Below are 10,162 nucleotides of genomic sequence, written 5' to 3'. Positions count from 1 at the left end.
GTGGGATTCTCTTCAGAGGGGTAGTGTGGACTCAAATGGGTCAAACGACCTGCTTCCTCACTGTAGGGATTCTATGATGAAGTACTTTAAGCCTGAAGAAAAGCAGTTTAACCTTTCGTTCAACAGCTGGTGTAAACTGTGACTTTTAATTAATAAATCAGAGAAGTTTTAAAAGTGTAAACTAGCTGCCCTGTGCCTTTTGCAAACTAGTGAAAGTATCTGGAGAGGGAAGATCAAGAATCAGGATTCTGATTAGCACAAGTACCATCAGAACAGATCATATGAACAGAGATCGTTGAACTGCTTTCCAGTGCTTTTTCCCCTCCACATATAAAATATGCATCTCTCTCGCTCTCTCTGACTGTGTATAGAGAGGAGGAGAGTTTATAGGGGATTGGAGTTTTAACTACTAAAGTTATAAGCTGATGGTTCAAATTATTTATCTGTACACGACTCTGTTTACTTGTCATAAATAGTCATTATTAAGTAAAGAAACCTTGTCCTTGGGGAATACTTCACATTTTGAACAATCTAACTTTTGTGCCAACTCCAGGAATAGCACAGCTTGATTTCAGCATGCTACCAGTGAGGTGTAACAGATGCTATGCTTTATTATAACAGGAAGGATGTTCTACTTTAGTCTCTAGGGCATTAGTGACACCACATCTCACATACCACGTGCAGTTTTGGTTTCCTTGTTTAAGGAAGGATGCGTGAGGAGGATGGGTTTGACAAGTTGGGTTTGTTTCCACTAGGATTTAGAACAGTCAAGAGTGGCTTGATTGAAATGTCTAAGATACTAGTCTAGACACATGGATGCAGGAAGAATGTTTCTTCTTGTAGGTCAGTCCAGAATGAGTGAATAACTTTTTAAAATTAGGTGTTGCCCTTGCAGTACACAGGTAAGGAGAACCTTTTTGTCTGAAGAGTGAGAAATTTTGGAAACACTGACTCAGAAGATGGTGCAGGCAGTGCCACTGAATATTTTAAAATTAGCCTTAATGCAACATGGCTGATGGCCTCATGTGCAGATGCCACCAGTTACATCATTTGACAAGACAGGCCAAGGGAAGCAACTGTGAATGTACTGACAATGTAACCACATTCTGTGCAGGTGATTTGTCCTGGAAGCAGGAGTTGTCCCTCACTATCCACTTCCTCATCCATGACCACACCATCAGTCAGCACAGCTGCTGGAAAAGGCCAAGCGGTGAAGTCCTGGTTTTTGAAGGGTCTGGACCCACACACCCTTCTGCTTCTCTTAGTCAGCCCCAGCCTCCGCCTCCCTGACAACTGGAACACTTCCCACTCAAACTTCTAGCAGTACGATCTTGGTTATCAGATGGTTAGACAGCCGGAGGCTGTTAATGGAATAGGGAGAAGCTGTTCCTAGAGTCAGAGCAGTACAGCACAGAAACAAACCTTTTGGTCCAACTCGTCCATGCCGACCAGATATCCTCAATAAATCTAGTCCCATTTGCAGCATTTTGGCCCATTTCCCTCTAAACCCTTCCTATTCATATACCCATTCAGATGCCTATTAAATATTGTAATTGTACCAGCCTCCACCACTTCCTCAAGCACCTCATTCCATAACACGCAATATTATCCTTATGTCCCTTTTAAATCTTTCCCCTCTCACCTTAAACCTATGCACTCTAGTTTTGGACTCTCCCACCCTGGGGGGGGGGGGGGGGGGGGGGGGGGGGGAAACAGACCTTGCCTATTCACCTTATTTATGCTGCTCACTTTTCAGCCTCTGATGCTCCAGTGAAAGTAGCCCCAGTCTATTCAGACTCTCCCAACAGCTCAAACCCTCCAATCCTGGCAACACTCTTGTAAATCTTTTCTGAACCCTTTCAAGTTTCACAACATCCATCCTATAGTAGGGAGACCAGAATTGAATGCAGTATTCCAAAAGCAGCCTAACTAATGTCCTCTACAAATGCAACATGACCTCCAAAATCCTATACTCAATGCAGTGACCAATAAAGGCAAGCACACCAAACACCTTCTTCACTATCCTGTCCACCTGCAACTCCACTTTCAAGGAAATATGAACCTGCTCTCCAAGGTCTCTTTGCTCAGCAATACTCCTCAGGACTTTACTGTTAAGTATACAAGTCCTGCCCTGATTTGCCTTTCCAAAGTGCAGCACCTTACATTTATCTAAACTAAACTCCATCTGCCACTCCTCAGCCCACCAACCCATCTGATCAAGATCCTGTTTTAGTCCGAGGTAACCGTCCTGGCTATCCACTACACCAATTTTGATGTCATCTGCAAGCTTCATACATCTTATGTTCACATCCAAATCATTTATATAAATGAAGAAAAGCAGTGGACCCTGCACCAATCATGGAATCACAGAATAACAGAATCCCTGCAGTGGTCATTGGCCTCCAGTGTGAAAAGCTACCCTCCACCACTATCCTCTGTCTCCTACTTCGAGCCAGTTCTGTATCCAAATAACTAGTTCTCCCTGCTTCATGCACGTGCACACTGCACTACCTACAAGTAGTATTTCCAGCATTCAAAGTTTTTTTAAGCTGAATGGATAGATTCTGGCTAGGCAGGGAAATTCAACAATTATCAGCAGTAGATGGGAATGAGGAATTCAAAGCACAAACAGATCAGTCACAAACTTATCAAATGGCAGAACAGGGGTGAATCGCCTACTTCTGCTCCTAGTTTGTATGTTAGCACTAGTTTTCACATGCCCTGCAGGTTTCTTCAGATTGTTAAGTATCATAGATTGTACCCACATTGCCTTGTGTGTATGCCCCATGACCATTCAAACATCTTAGATTAAAAATGAATTCTACTCCCTTCATAGCTCGTCTGTGACAGGCAGTGCATTATGCAAGTATGCAGCCAATGTATGGCGTGGGTCGTGCTGGATGCACTCCTGATAACAAGCTGCCAACAAGAATTTAATGCGGTGGCTGAGACCAAATGAATGGGTATTTTCAGCTGTCACACAGGTTTCTGTGCTATCTTTATTTATTTAAAAGCACAAAGAATAGAAAATAAATTATTTACAGTTCAGTACAAAGCATTGGCATAACTCTCAATTACCAACTGCAAGTTTAGAATGTAAAAGAAACCATTTTATTTACAAATGCATGTAGTCTTTTTAAGATGGAAAACACCCTGCCAGGGTTCAATTTCAGCCTTGGGCAACTGTCTGTGTGGAGCGTGCACATTCTCCCCATGTCTGCGTGGGTTTCCTCCAGGTGCTCCAGTTTCCTCCCACCATCCAAGGACATGTAGGCTAGCTGGATTAGCTATATGAAATGCAGGGTTATAAGAAAAGGGTGGGGTGGGGTGGAGGAGGGGGATGGTCTGGGTGAGATGCTCTTCAGAGGGTAATGTAGTCTTAATGGGCCAAATAGTCTGCTTCAACACTGTAAGGATTCTATTATTCTGTGATTCTATGATCTCAATATTACAATATTTCAGGAAGAAGTGTGTATTTTAAAAAAGTAGTCTCTGTACATTCATTAAAAAAAAACTTTCCAATTGCAACAACTAACAGGATAAAAGCTGCTTTGAGTAACTTTCAGGACCATAAGTCATAGGAGTGGAAGTAGGCCATTTGGTCCATCTAGTCTGCAATGCCAATGAGGTCACAGTTGATCTGATAATCCACAAATCCACTTTCCAGTCTTTCCCCATAAAACTTCATTTCATTATCAATTAAAAATCTGCCTTAATCTTGAATCTACGTAATGATCCAGCCTCAACAGACCACTGCTGTAAAAAAATTCCAAAGACTACTTTCCATAAAGAAAAATTTCTCCTAATCAATATCTTAAATGATCATGCCCTAGACTTTCCAAAAAAGAAAAAACAACTTCTCTGCATCTACTCTGTCAAGCCCCCTAATAATCTTATGTTTCAATAAGTCACCTCCTCTCATCCTTCTGAACTCTTATGAGTACAAGTCCAAACTACCCAGTCTCTCCTAATAGCTAAACAGGTTGATTAGAAAATATCCTTAGGTAAGGGGACCAAAAGAAGTTGTAGTATAGATGCGCTGTGTCAGGTGCCTTGCATAATTTAAGCAAGTCCTCAAATTTTTAATACTCCATTCCTTGTTACATAAAAGGTCAGTCCATTTGCCTTTTTCATTATTTGAACTTGGGTGCTGTTTTTTTGAGATTCATACACAAGTTACCCGGAATATAGCTCCTCTATACTTTCAGCCAAGTTACATAACCTCATTTTCCCGGATATATTCTATCTGCCAAGATTTTGCCCACAACCTGCCTACAAGGCGGCACGGCAGTTCAGTGGTTAGCACTGCTGCCTCTCAGTACCAGGGGCCCAGGTTCGATTCCACCGTTGGGCGACTGTCTGTGTGGAGTTTGCACGTTCTCCCATTGTCTGCGTGGGTTTCCTCCGGGTGCTCCGGTTTCCTCCCACAGTCCAAAGATGTGCAGTCTAGGTGGATTGGCCATGCTAAATTGCCCATAGCGTTCAGGGATGTGTAGATTAGGGGGATGGGTGGGATGCTCCGAGGGTCGGCGTGGACTTGAGTCGAAGGGCCTGTTTCCACACTATAGGGATTCTATGCTACTCAATGAATTCCTCTGTAGACTCTGTCTTCCTCACTACTTGCCTTCCCTCCTATTTTTTTGTCATCCACAAACTTGACAATAATACATTCACCTCTGTTATCTAAGTCTGTAATGTATACTATAAATAACTGGCCTTCCCAGCACTGATCTCTCTGGCACTCCACAGGTTGCCATCATGAAAATGCCCTCTCCATCCCAACTGTCTTCTATTAGTTAGCCAGTCCTCTACCCATGCTAATATACAAACCTCAACACCACGGGCTTTTAAATAGTCAAAAACCTTTTGGAAATCCAAATACATTACATCTACACATTCTACTTTTCCCATCTTGCTTGTTACCTCCTCAAAAGAATAATGTACAAAGTAGGTACAAAAGAAATGAAACAGCACTTTTAAAATGAAATCATAAAAACCTCCAGATAATCAGTTCTGAGTAACACTTTCACACTCCCACGATCAGTATTTTTCAGCTGTAGACTGTCACTGTCCAGTAAATCATTTCCCACAATGAATTCTTATAGTTTAAGGGAGATAGGGTAATTAGAAAAAAAAATACAAGAAGCTGTTAATATTTAAAATAGGTATCAATGGGACTAAGTAACTATTAACATAAAATACATTGGAAGTGAATTGCTCCATGTTAAAAAATAAATATCACACAAGGGGGTTAAGCCCCACTTAAAGTACTTAAGTTCTCAAAATATTTGAAATCAGTCTCTCCATGGTGGAATGCACGTAGTCAAGAGCAAGGAATCTTTGGGTAAAACAACTGGAAAGTGGGTGCTTTGGAGACCAGTCTCATGCATTTCAGTTCCTATTTCAATTGACATCTTTTCTGGTCATATATGTTTGCAATTCCATTATAAATTGTGTCTCCACACTTGAATCGGTAACTGCCGATGAACACTTCTTTTAAGTCAACGGTTACAACTACACGCTAGTGGCAGTCAGACTGTGGCATGACAAGCATATAAAATTTTCCATTATAAATATGCAATTTAAAAAATAGAAGAAAATAATAAAAATGGTTGCAAAAAGACAGCAGGTCAAGTAACATTGATAAAGAGCAGGTAACCTGAGATTGTTATATATGTAGATGCAAACTCTAGGAACCTATACAGATATAATAACTCATGGGGGTACTTTTGAATTAGTTACTAAGTGGGACATCAATCCTATCTCCTTCCGCCCATCTCTAAGTCCAGCGAGATACATGATGATCAAGACAATCACTAGCTGATAAGCATGTTCAAACGGCAAATAGCTAGGAATAGGCAACTGAAGCTAACCCAGTAAAACTACCATACTGCAAGTTAGGAATGCTACAGTGCTGGCAATTTTTAGTTGTCAGCTGTTCATTAAAAGGGACTGGGTGAAGACAATGACAATATACAACAGCAATTCCAATACCAGCAGCAAGACGTAATTTAGATTCTGTCTCTTTCTGGTTTCAGTTTTATCAAAACAACTTGCACTTATTTAGCATATTTAATGATCAAACCTCAAAAAGCACAGCTGCAAACTAGCTTTATGAAACAATTTGACATTGAGCCACAAGGAGCTAATAGAGGGCAGATGAAGAAATGTTTGGTCAAGGATATCAGTTTTAAAAGGAATGTTTTAAAGATGAAGAGACAGAAGAATGGAGTGCACAGGAACTAAATACCAGAGCATTGGGCTAAGGAAGTCAATAGTGCAGCAATCAAAGATGTCAAAAAGAAAAAACTAGAGTAATTCAGAGACATGACAGTAAAGGAAAGGGACAAGGGAAGTGGAAGGACAAGTGGAAGACTTTGAAAACTGACAAGAATGTTGAAATCGAAATAGAAGACCAGGTGCAAAATTTCAGGTAAGCTCATGTTTTAGACATAAAATGAAAGATGGGAGATTGATCAGGAGAACACTGTAATAGTTAAGTCTAACGGTAACAAAGGCCTGCTGATAATACAAATATTACACTGATACCAAGGTTCTGGTTCAACATCAAACAGCAAGGGGTTGAGTCAATGGCTTGGAAACAGTTTGGAGCAGGGATCAAAGAATATAAAACGTTAATATACAATTACATATGCTATAGTAATCAAATTATTAACCAAAAAGTAGTTAGTAGAATAAGATACACTGCCAACATAATTCAAAAGACAATCGATTAAAATTGTATGAAAAGGGAGAAGTTGTATTTTTCCCCAAAGTTGCAGCTGCCCCTTTTCAGACATTTGTTTGTAAAACAGTGACAGACTTGGTAAGATTTTAACCATGTTTCACACCAGCTGTTCCAAGATGGGATGAAGACAATTTTGAATAATTTGAGATTTTTAAAATATTTTTAAAGTACTACACTGAAGAACAAATATATTATTTAAATTTCCAAGTCAATCACATATATATCTTACAGCTGGAAAGGTAGTAGCGTTATACATTTCCCAGTAGGAAGGCAAATGGAATGTTTACCTTTATTACTAATAATGGAGGCTGCAGTGTAAAACAAAAAAAAAATCAGGAAATCTTACTATAACTGTACATTAGCAAGACTCTTGGATTATTCTGTACAGTTTTGGTCTTAGTTTTGTACTTGCATTGAAATCAGCTCAGAAAAGCTTTACTATGCTGCTTCATGGTACGAAGGAATTGTCAAGAGAAAATGTTTAGCAAGATATACCAATTGGTATTCAGAAGAGTAAGAGTATACCCTACTAAAACATTTTTTTTTGCTTTATGGGGCAGATCCTGAGAGAATGTTTTCTAGAACCAGGCAGCACAATTTTAATGCCACGGTTTGAATTGAATGGAACGTAAGATCACAGTTGATCTGATCATAGCTTCAACTCCAATTTTCTGCCTGCCCCCAGAATTTTACACTCTCCTAACATGTCAAACGTTCATCTAATTCAGCATTGAAAATATTCAATTACGCAACCTGTTTTAAGAATCCCCCCTACAAAGACAGCAAAATGACCCACAGAATAAATTTCTCCTCTACTCAGTTTTAAACGTGAAATAGCTGACTTTGAAATTGTGATAACCTCATCACTGCTATTGCCACCACCGGAATAAACCAAAATACCATTTTACCAACCTAACCTTCCAGATAATTTCCACACTAATCTGAAACATATTAGATAAAATTTTGGAAATAATATATACTATGTATAGACATACCTATTGCATACAAAAAAAGGCTTTCCCACTATTCAATGTGCATATACATCACTAAAGCTTTCTTTTCATTATCGTCAACAGATGAAAATCCGATTACACACTTCTTATTCTAAAACACTCATCACAAGTTTAAAAATGGCAATAAACAGGAATATTGTGATAAAGGATGATGACGATTCTGAGTAGATTCAGAAAGCCAGATGGTTTGTCAGCAAATAATGTTATAAAGCTCACCACCAGGGATTCCTCGAGGCATACAAGGACACGTAATAAACTACAACTGCACCGTATGGGAGCGAACTCAGAACTGCAATTTTCGATCTGATCACCCGAACAATTCGGCAACGAACAAGTTGTAGATGATCCAGACACCTAAAGTCAAATGTGTCTTGTCAGCTGCACAAAATAACTACATAACTGTTCATGTTACACTAATTTCTCACTAACAGAAGAACGGTAACTGCATATAAAATTACCGCAGCTGGTTTCTGTTTTTACAGAGAAGTAAGCGGAATTCGCTTTAGTTATAAAATATATACAATAAAGAAAACGATGCTTAAATCACTCAAGTAACTCAGTGTACGATAAGATTCGCAAAACCCCAGAATTCTCTTTCGCGATTAACGGCAAATCCGTTGCAGGATTAACTGCATTCTCTTATCTCATCAATGTCTAATATCATCAAATTGCGGGTGCAGAGAACAGCCCCTGAGAACTACAAGTGTCGGGATTTTATACATTTAAAAACAAAACGATCGCCCAACCTGATGCACGATTATAGACGGGACTCCATCCGCAGCAGAGACATGCAGCAGTGCGGGTTTCACCGCTGCAACAAGGCCGGGAGGGCTCGGAGGCAAAGCCTTCCTTCTCCTTAAAGGGGTGAATCAACAAGGTCCAACTGCCGGCGGCCGGCAACTCGGTCCAGTCACAAAAGAAAATCAGAAACCGCCACTTCCCCTTTAATGAACTCAAGTTGGAAATAATGGAACGTCGAGCCGTTAAAACCGTTGGTCTTGCGGAGTGTCCTGGATGGGGGAAAAGGGAGAGAGAGTTGCACTTACAGGGCCCCGGGAGATACTGCCCAGGTCTCCTCAGGTAAAAATATAAGGTTTCATTTAACGTCACAACCATTTTCTCACCTGACACCTGCCAAACAATAAGCTTTCACCTCAAACCGACAAGAAAAAGTCCACTGTCGATGTCTCGATGGATTTTTATTCTCCACCTTCCCTCCTTCTTCAGTCACCTCAGACGCCGTATCTTTCGACCCAACCCAGCTCAACTTTCCTCCACCTGTTTTCGCCGTTTACCTCTCCGCTGGAACACCTGCACCAAGCCACTGCGGCTGCGCAATAGCGACTGTTGCTTGCTCATTTCACCGTCCCCTCCGTGGGTCTGCTGCAGCTGCGCAATAGCAACTGCTTCTTGTTCATCCCATTCCCACCTTTCTCCACGGCTGCGCGGTACTAGGGACTTTCCCTCCCCCACACCTTTCCTCTGTGGCTGCGCGGTACCGGCTTCTCTCTTCCTGCACACACCCCCATCACGATTCCTCATTCCCTTTCGTATGCGGCTGCGCGGTACCGGCAGTCTCACTCCCTTCCCGTGAAAGACTGTGTGCGGCTGCGCGTTACCGGCTGCCTTCCCTCCACCCCCGCCAACCTAGTCTGCGTGCGGCTGCGCGGTACCGGCAGTCTCTTCGCCCCACTGCCAGCCTGCGTGCGCACACATTCCTGTCGCTGCTCACTGAGCAAATAATGAGCCAAACGTTGTGAATGCTGGGTCTGAGTTAAAACCAAAACAGAAGTGCTAGGAACATTCTGTAGGTCAGGCAGAATATGACCAGCAACATCAATGGGGAGAGGAGAGAGCAATAATAATAAAGGAAAGGGCATGGAAAAATCAGAAATGCGAGACAAGGGAATTGAAGAGGAGGAAAAAAAACGAGAGATAATTCCGGGGTTAAAAAGTTTGGAAAGGACTGTTGAATGGTGGGTTTGGAGCAAGGGGGCCTGAACTCTAATTAATTGTTATTGAACATAGGGCGGCACGGTGGGATGTTCTCCGGAGGGTCGGTGTGGACTCGATATGTTGAATGGCTTGCTTCCGCATGTGAGAATACTATGATTGTGTGAACGTAATGCCTGATCAGTGCAATTGAGACCAAAGCATCTAATTGCTAGGTATTTTCAAATCAACCTGTTCAGAGGTGTTATGACACATAGCGTTTGGGAGTAGGAACACTACTGCTGTGCCACAAGACTCCAACTTCTAACCTCTACAGAGTATTGGTGTTGTGATTCAGCTGCTTTCTTTGTTAACTATGTGATTTGGTGGGCTATGTGATGCAAGTGAAAGCAACATCTGAAAAAGTTAGTTTTAGGCAATAGCACTTGATATCATGGGTGGAGAGGGA

General features: G+C 41.4%; 1 long non-coding RNA gene across 1 annotated transcript; it reads right to left on the bottom strand.

Moving 5' to 3' along the window:
- Positions 1 to 7,971: 7,971 nt before the first annotated feature.
- Positions 7,972 to 9,296, bottom strand: LOC125481290. Its single transcript, XR_007261276.1, has 3 exons — positions 8,886 to 9,296; positions 8,508 to 8,771; positions 7,972 to 8,115 (listed from the first exon to the last, which is right to left on the bottom strand). It is a non-coding gene; the product is annotated as an uncharacterized LOC125481290 (long non-coding RNA).
- Positions 9,297 to 10,162: the final 866 nt, after the last annotated feature.

The sequence above is a fragment of the Rhincodon typus genome, unplaced genomic scaffold, assembly GCF_021869965.1.
Source record: "Rhincodon typus isolate 14 unplaced genomic scaffold, sRhiTyp1.1 hic_rhity00001607, whole genome shotgun sequence".
NCBI classification, from domain to species: Eukaryota; Metazoa; Chordata; class Chondrichthyes; order Orectolobiformes; family Rhincodontidae; genus Rhincodon; species Rhincodon typus.
Note: the sequence above shows the minus strand (reverse complement) of the source record. Positions and strands in the feature narration are given on the sequence as shown.